Raw genomic sequence first — 6,000 nt, 5'->3', positions numbered from 1 at the left:
GAATCTGCAGGCAAGGAATTGTACCACAGTTTAGCATTATCTTTCAAAGAAAAGGGGAAGAGGACTAACCTGAGTCTTTCTGGAGTTAGGCCTTGGACATGTTGCAACTTGCATAAATCAAAGAATTTTTTAAGATGCAAGTTGGGATCCTCAGTAGCTGTGCCTCTGAAGTGAGTCAATGCATTAAGGATTTGAGGAGAAATATAATAGCTGCCTTCCACCTCCGGTTTATATGCTATGCATGAGGGTTGAAGGAGGTTTGCTGGAACGAATGCCTGCTTCATCGGTCTCCTCACCCTGTGGTGGATTTGCCTCTAATGGTCTTGGACCAATTGGATTCTCTTGCAAATCTTCCATCTCAATTTCTTCCTCTTCTTCTTTGTCTCTAGGTCGTTGTCAAATTGTCCGCTTAATTTCAGGATCGAGTGGAATAATGGTTGAGGCTTGAGATCGACGACCTTACATTAATTGAATTGCTTCTTCAGTCAGGCAGCTTCAATGCTGTTGGTTCGGATGCTCCCTGGAACTGCGCTCGATCGCAGGTTGTTGGTGCGTTCAATCGCAATGCGCTCGATCGCACTTGGCTGACGATTGATCGCAATCAAAGAATGTTTATCCGCAACCTGAAACAGAAAACAGAAAAAATTTAGAATCAATAGAAAATATTTTTGACAAAAATAAAATTGAAAATTGAAAATTAAAATAACATAACTAAAGGAAAATAATTTTAAACAAAATTCGCCGCAATCCCCGGCAACGGCGCCAAAAACTTGTTGTTCACAATTACCTACCTAAATTAATAGGCAAATAATTGTGTGTTTTACCCGCAAGTGCACGAGGTCAACACAGTAGTATAGTGTGCAAATACAGAATCATTCCCACGAGAATTGCTGAATCTTGCTTAAAATCAATTCCAAAAGTAAACTAAAACAAAGATTGGGTTGAGTTGATAATGATAAAAAGGTAGGGCTTTGATATCCACCACTAATTATATTAAGCTAATATATCAATATGTCAATGTTTTGATCAAGTTATGTCTATCTAATGTTTGTAGACCTAAGGGCATGGATGTATACTCCTTAAGCTATAGATTTCCCTAAGCAACGAGTTTGGCATGGGTGTATACTCTAACTCTTTTCTTTCCTAAAGGATTTAGCATGGTATATACTAAGTTGTTCTTTAGAAAAGCATATGTTCTATGAAAATCGACAAACACATAGGCCTAGGGCATGGGTGTACACTCCCAGTTCTCCATGTTGATTAACCCAAGAATCCGGTGTAGATATCTTTTGTTATTTATGTTAAACCCAGGACTCGGTCATCCAAATTGATTTAACTAACTTGTCCTTACCACATGCATATGTTGATCAGGCATACACATATGAGGAATTCATGCAAGCAGGTATTAATCAAGTTAAATAGCACAACAAGATCATCACAAAGGCGCCAATATTGAAATATTAACAAAACATAACTAGGGCTTCAATCTAGCCCTACTAAATAAATTAGCTACACATAGAGTTGATGTTAAACATCATCATAAAATAAAATAAAAGAAAGGAAAAGAATAAACCTGAGACTTGAAATTGAAGAGCTCATATTCTTCTCCTTACAAAAGCATACCTATTATAAAGGCTTAAGGGTCTATTTATAGGCTTTAGAAGTCCTTGGCAAAGTAGTAAACCTTAGGATTTCGTAGGGTTTCAAAATCTTTTACAATTGGGAGTTGGAAAACCTTAATATGGAAAGAATGACAATCTGGCCGCCACTTGATATGTCTCCTGCGCACGGGTGCGATCGATCGCAACCCGTGTGCGCTCGATCGCAGGTCTGTGATCAATCCTCTTCTGTCGTGCGCTCGATCGCTCATGGCCTGCTTTGTGCTGCATCTTTCTGGTACTGCGCTCGATCGCAAGTACCCTATGATCGACCGCAGGGTCAGGGAGCTCCAATTTTGCCCTTCTTCTCTCTTTGAGCCCAAATCTTCCAGATTTACTTCATTTTCTTCCAAACACCTACAAAAGTATGGAAAACACAAAAATAAATTAAAATGACCTAATTAACTAAAACCAAAGGATTAAAACATGCAAGTTAAGGGCAGAAAATATGAATATTTTAGCACTTAACAATATTCACCACTAATTATATTTAGCTAATATAACAATATGCCAATGCTTTGATCATGTTATGCATATCTAATGTTTGTCAACGTAAGGGCATGGCATATACTCCTTAAGCTATAGATTTCCCTAAGCAACGAGTTAGGCATGGTGTATACTCTAACTCTTTTCTTTTCTAAGGGATTTAGCATGATGTATACTAAGTTGTTTCTTAGGAACGCATATACTCTATGGAAATTGACAAACACATGAGGCCTAGGGCATGGCGTTTAGTTTTGGTTCCCCATGTTGATTAACCTAAGAACCGCGGTGTGGATTCTTTTGTTACTTTTATTAAACCCAGGAGTCGGCCATCCAAGTTGATTTAACTAACTAATCCATACCATATGCACATGTTGATCAGGCACACACATATGAGGAATTCATGCAAGCAGGTATTAATCAAGTTAAATAGCACAACAAGATCATTACAAAGGCGCCAATATTGAAATATTAACTAAACATAACTAGGGCTTCAATCTAGCCCTACTAAATGGAAAACCCTAATATGGAAAGAATGACAATCTGGCCGCCACTTGATATGTCTCCCGCGCACGGGTGCGATCGATCGCAATCCGTGTGCGCTCGATCGCAGGTCTGCGATCGATCTTCTTCTGTCGTGCGCTCGATCGCTCCTTCATGTTGTGTCTTTCTGGTACTGCGCTCGATCGCAGGTAACCTGTGATCGATCGTAGTGTCAGGGGCTCCCATTATTCCTATCTTCTCTCTTTTAGCCCAAATCTTCCAGATTTACTTCATTTTCTTCCAAAAGCCTACAAAAGTATGGAAAACTCAAAAATGAATTAAAATGACTTAATTAACTAAAACCAAAGGATTAAAACATGCAAGTTAAGGGCTGAAAATATGAATATTTTAGCACTTAACACACCCCCAAACTTACATATTGCTAGTCCCTTAGCAATACAAAACTAAAAACAAAAATTGAAAAACAGAAAACAAAAAGATAAATCCATCTTTCGTGGGATGTACGATTGCATTTAGCATATGCAACAAGCCTTTTAAACCTCTAAGAATTTCCTAGAAGACGAGTGAAGTCTCGTGAGGGTTTTTCATAGATGTTATCCACAAACATCATGCACAGTTCATGTTATTTCAAAAAGCAAAGCATCACTTCAAGATCATGATTTTCATTCATTAACAAGCTTAAAAAAAAATTGAACTCCATCTTCACAAGGAATTGGAATCTCAAAGTGCAACTACTTACAAAGGACATGCTAAAACATCACAAGTTTGAAAATAGTGTGAAGTGAACTAGCACAAAATTATGAGGCTTCCAATTCTTTCTAACATGTAATGTCTCCATATCTCAAAATTTATTGGAATCCCTATTAGAATGAACAACCATGGCATATATTTTTTTCTTCTTTTTTTCTTCTTTTTTGGTCAGGTTGTGCAATGTTTGATTCTCTTAAGCTTTCTAATTGACCCATATAGCAAGTGTTAAATCAATGACTCCCAAACTAGGTGGTTTTAGAGCATTAGGCGTAGAGACACCCATAAGGACCTACTAACTCGAGTCAAAAAGGCTACAAAACCAAACTAACCATGACATTGATCAAATCCAAATTTTTCACCTTTTGACGTGAACACTCAATGTTTTGAGGCAAAGGGTCCAGTTACTCAGTGAAAAGCCATCAATGATCATTTATTTCATACTTTTTTTTTTTTTTTTTTCAAATATGCCGAAGTGTTCATCTAACAAGTCATCCATTTTCATCCAAGGTACAGAAACACATATATTAGACCTCATGTCATACTTCACAAATTATGTGCTAATGTGCTTGAGTGTTCAGATCAAACATGTGACTTTTCAACTGTCCTAAACAAGTAATCAAACTAACAGATTCACTCATCAGATCATGTGTTCAAAATTTTAAACTCACTGATGAATTCAAGCCACAATTCTTTTAGATCAACTTAAAATTTTAGAGCAAACATGAACGTGCATAAGATTTTTTTTTTTTTTTTTATTAAACAAACAAACACACAAAACAAATAACATGAAATTGGGACAAAGTGTGTGTGAAAAACATGTGTGCCCATACCTCCAAACTTAAATGACACATTGTCCCCAATGTGTCTAAATAAAGGAAAGCGTGTATCCGGGAGATGGACGACATAGTTTTAGAAAGCATGGCACTTAGCACACCCCCAAACTTGGATTGAAGCACACTTGTCCATGCAAAATAAGATAAAAACAAACAAGTAAAAAGGAACAAAACTAAAGATAAATAAAAAGATGAACTTAAAACATTTTAAACAAAACTCGATAAAGGGATAAACTATAGGGTGCCTCCCATGAGCGTTAAGTTTAATGTCTTCAGCTAGACTGTGGTCCCTGCTCAATGCTGTCTAGAAGTAGATGCTCCAGAAGGTGGTGGTGCATAGGGGGCAGATTGGAGTGCCAGATCTTCATCTCTTGTTAGCAATTTCACTTCGAGATATGGCTTTACTCTGTGTCCATTAACCTGGAATATGCGATTGCTTTCTGGATTGCGAACCTCCAACGCTCCTTGAGGAAAAATTTTAGTAATAATACAAGGTCCAGACTAGCTTGACTTGAGCTTACCAGGGAAAAGTTTCAATCTTGAATTATAAATCAACACTTTTTGTCCTACATGAAACTCCTTCCTGACTAGTTGTTTGTCATGATATGCTTTGGTCCTTTCCTTGTAGAGCTTGGCGATCTCATAAGCATCCTGCCACAATTCCTCAGTTCATTGAGTTGTAGCTTCCTCTTGTTGCCAGCTTGTTTTATATCAAAGTTAAACTGCTTGATGGCCCAATATGCTTTGTGTTCCAACTCCACTGGTAGATGACATGCTTTCCCAAAGACTAACCGATATGAAGACATACTGATAGGTGTCTTGTAAGCAATCCTATAAGCCCATAGTGCATCATTCAAGCCTAGTGACCAATTCTTCCTATTGAGGTTCACTGTCCTTTCAAGGATACCTTTGATTTCTCTGTTGCTGATCTCCACTTGTCCACTGGTTTGGGGATGGTACGGAGTTCCAACCTTATGGGTGATGCCATACGTCTTGATCAAAGAAGCAAAGGCATAATTATTGAAGTGGTTGCCTCCATCACTAATTATTGCTCGTGGTGTCCCAAATCTAGTGAAGATGTTGTCCTGCAAAAACTTCACAACCACTTTGTGATCATTAGTCTTTGAGGGGACAGCCTCGACCCATTTGGACACATAATCCACACCTACAAGGATATACAAATAACCATATGAATTAGGAAATGGACCCATGAAATCAATACCCCATACATCGAAGAGCTCCACCTCCTGAATATTTTGCAACGATATCTGATTTCTGGATGAGATGTTACCTGTCCTCTGGCATTTATCGCAGGAGCTGCAAAACAAAAAGGCATCCTTAAATACATTAGGCCAATAGAAACCAGATTGTAGTATCTTAAGTGCTGTTCTCTTAGCCCAAAGGGTCCTCCACAAGCAAACTGATGACAATGCTACAGAATGCTCCAATGCTCTTCTTCTGAGACACACCTTCTAATGATTTGATCAGGGCAGAATTTGAACAGAGAGGGGTCATCCCAATGGTATTGTCTAGATATACACATCGACCTCTTCCTTTCTTGACTAGACATTCCTGGGCAAAAAACCTTGGCAGTTATATAATTCACAATGTCTACATACCATGGAAGTTGGACCTCAACTGCAAATAACTGCTCATCTGAAAACTTTTCATTCAATGGAAGCTCATCTCCTTCTTCCTCATGAAGTAGTCTGGATAGGTGATCTACAACCACATTCTCACTGCCCTTCTTATCTCTGATCTCAAGATCAAAC

The sequence above is a fragment of the Corylus avellana genome, chromosome 5, assembly GCF_965113065.1.
Source record: "Corylus avellana chromosome 5, dhCorAvel1.hap1.2, whole genome shotgun sequence".
Taxonomy (NCBI): Eukaryota; Viridiplantae; Streptophyta; class Magnoliopsida; order Fagales; family Betulaceae; genus Corylus; species Corylus avellana.
Note: the sequence above shows the minus strand (reverse complement) of the source record.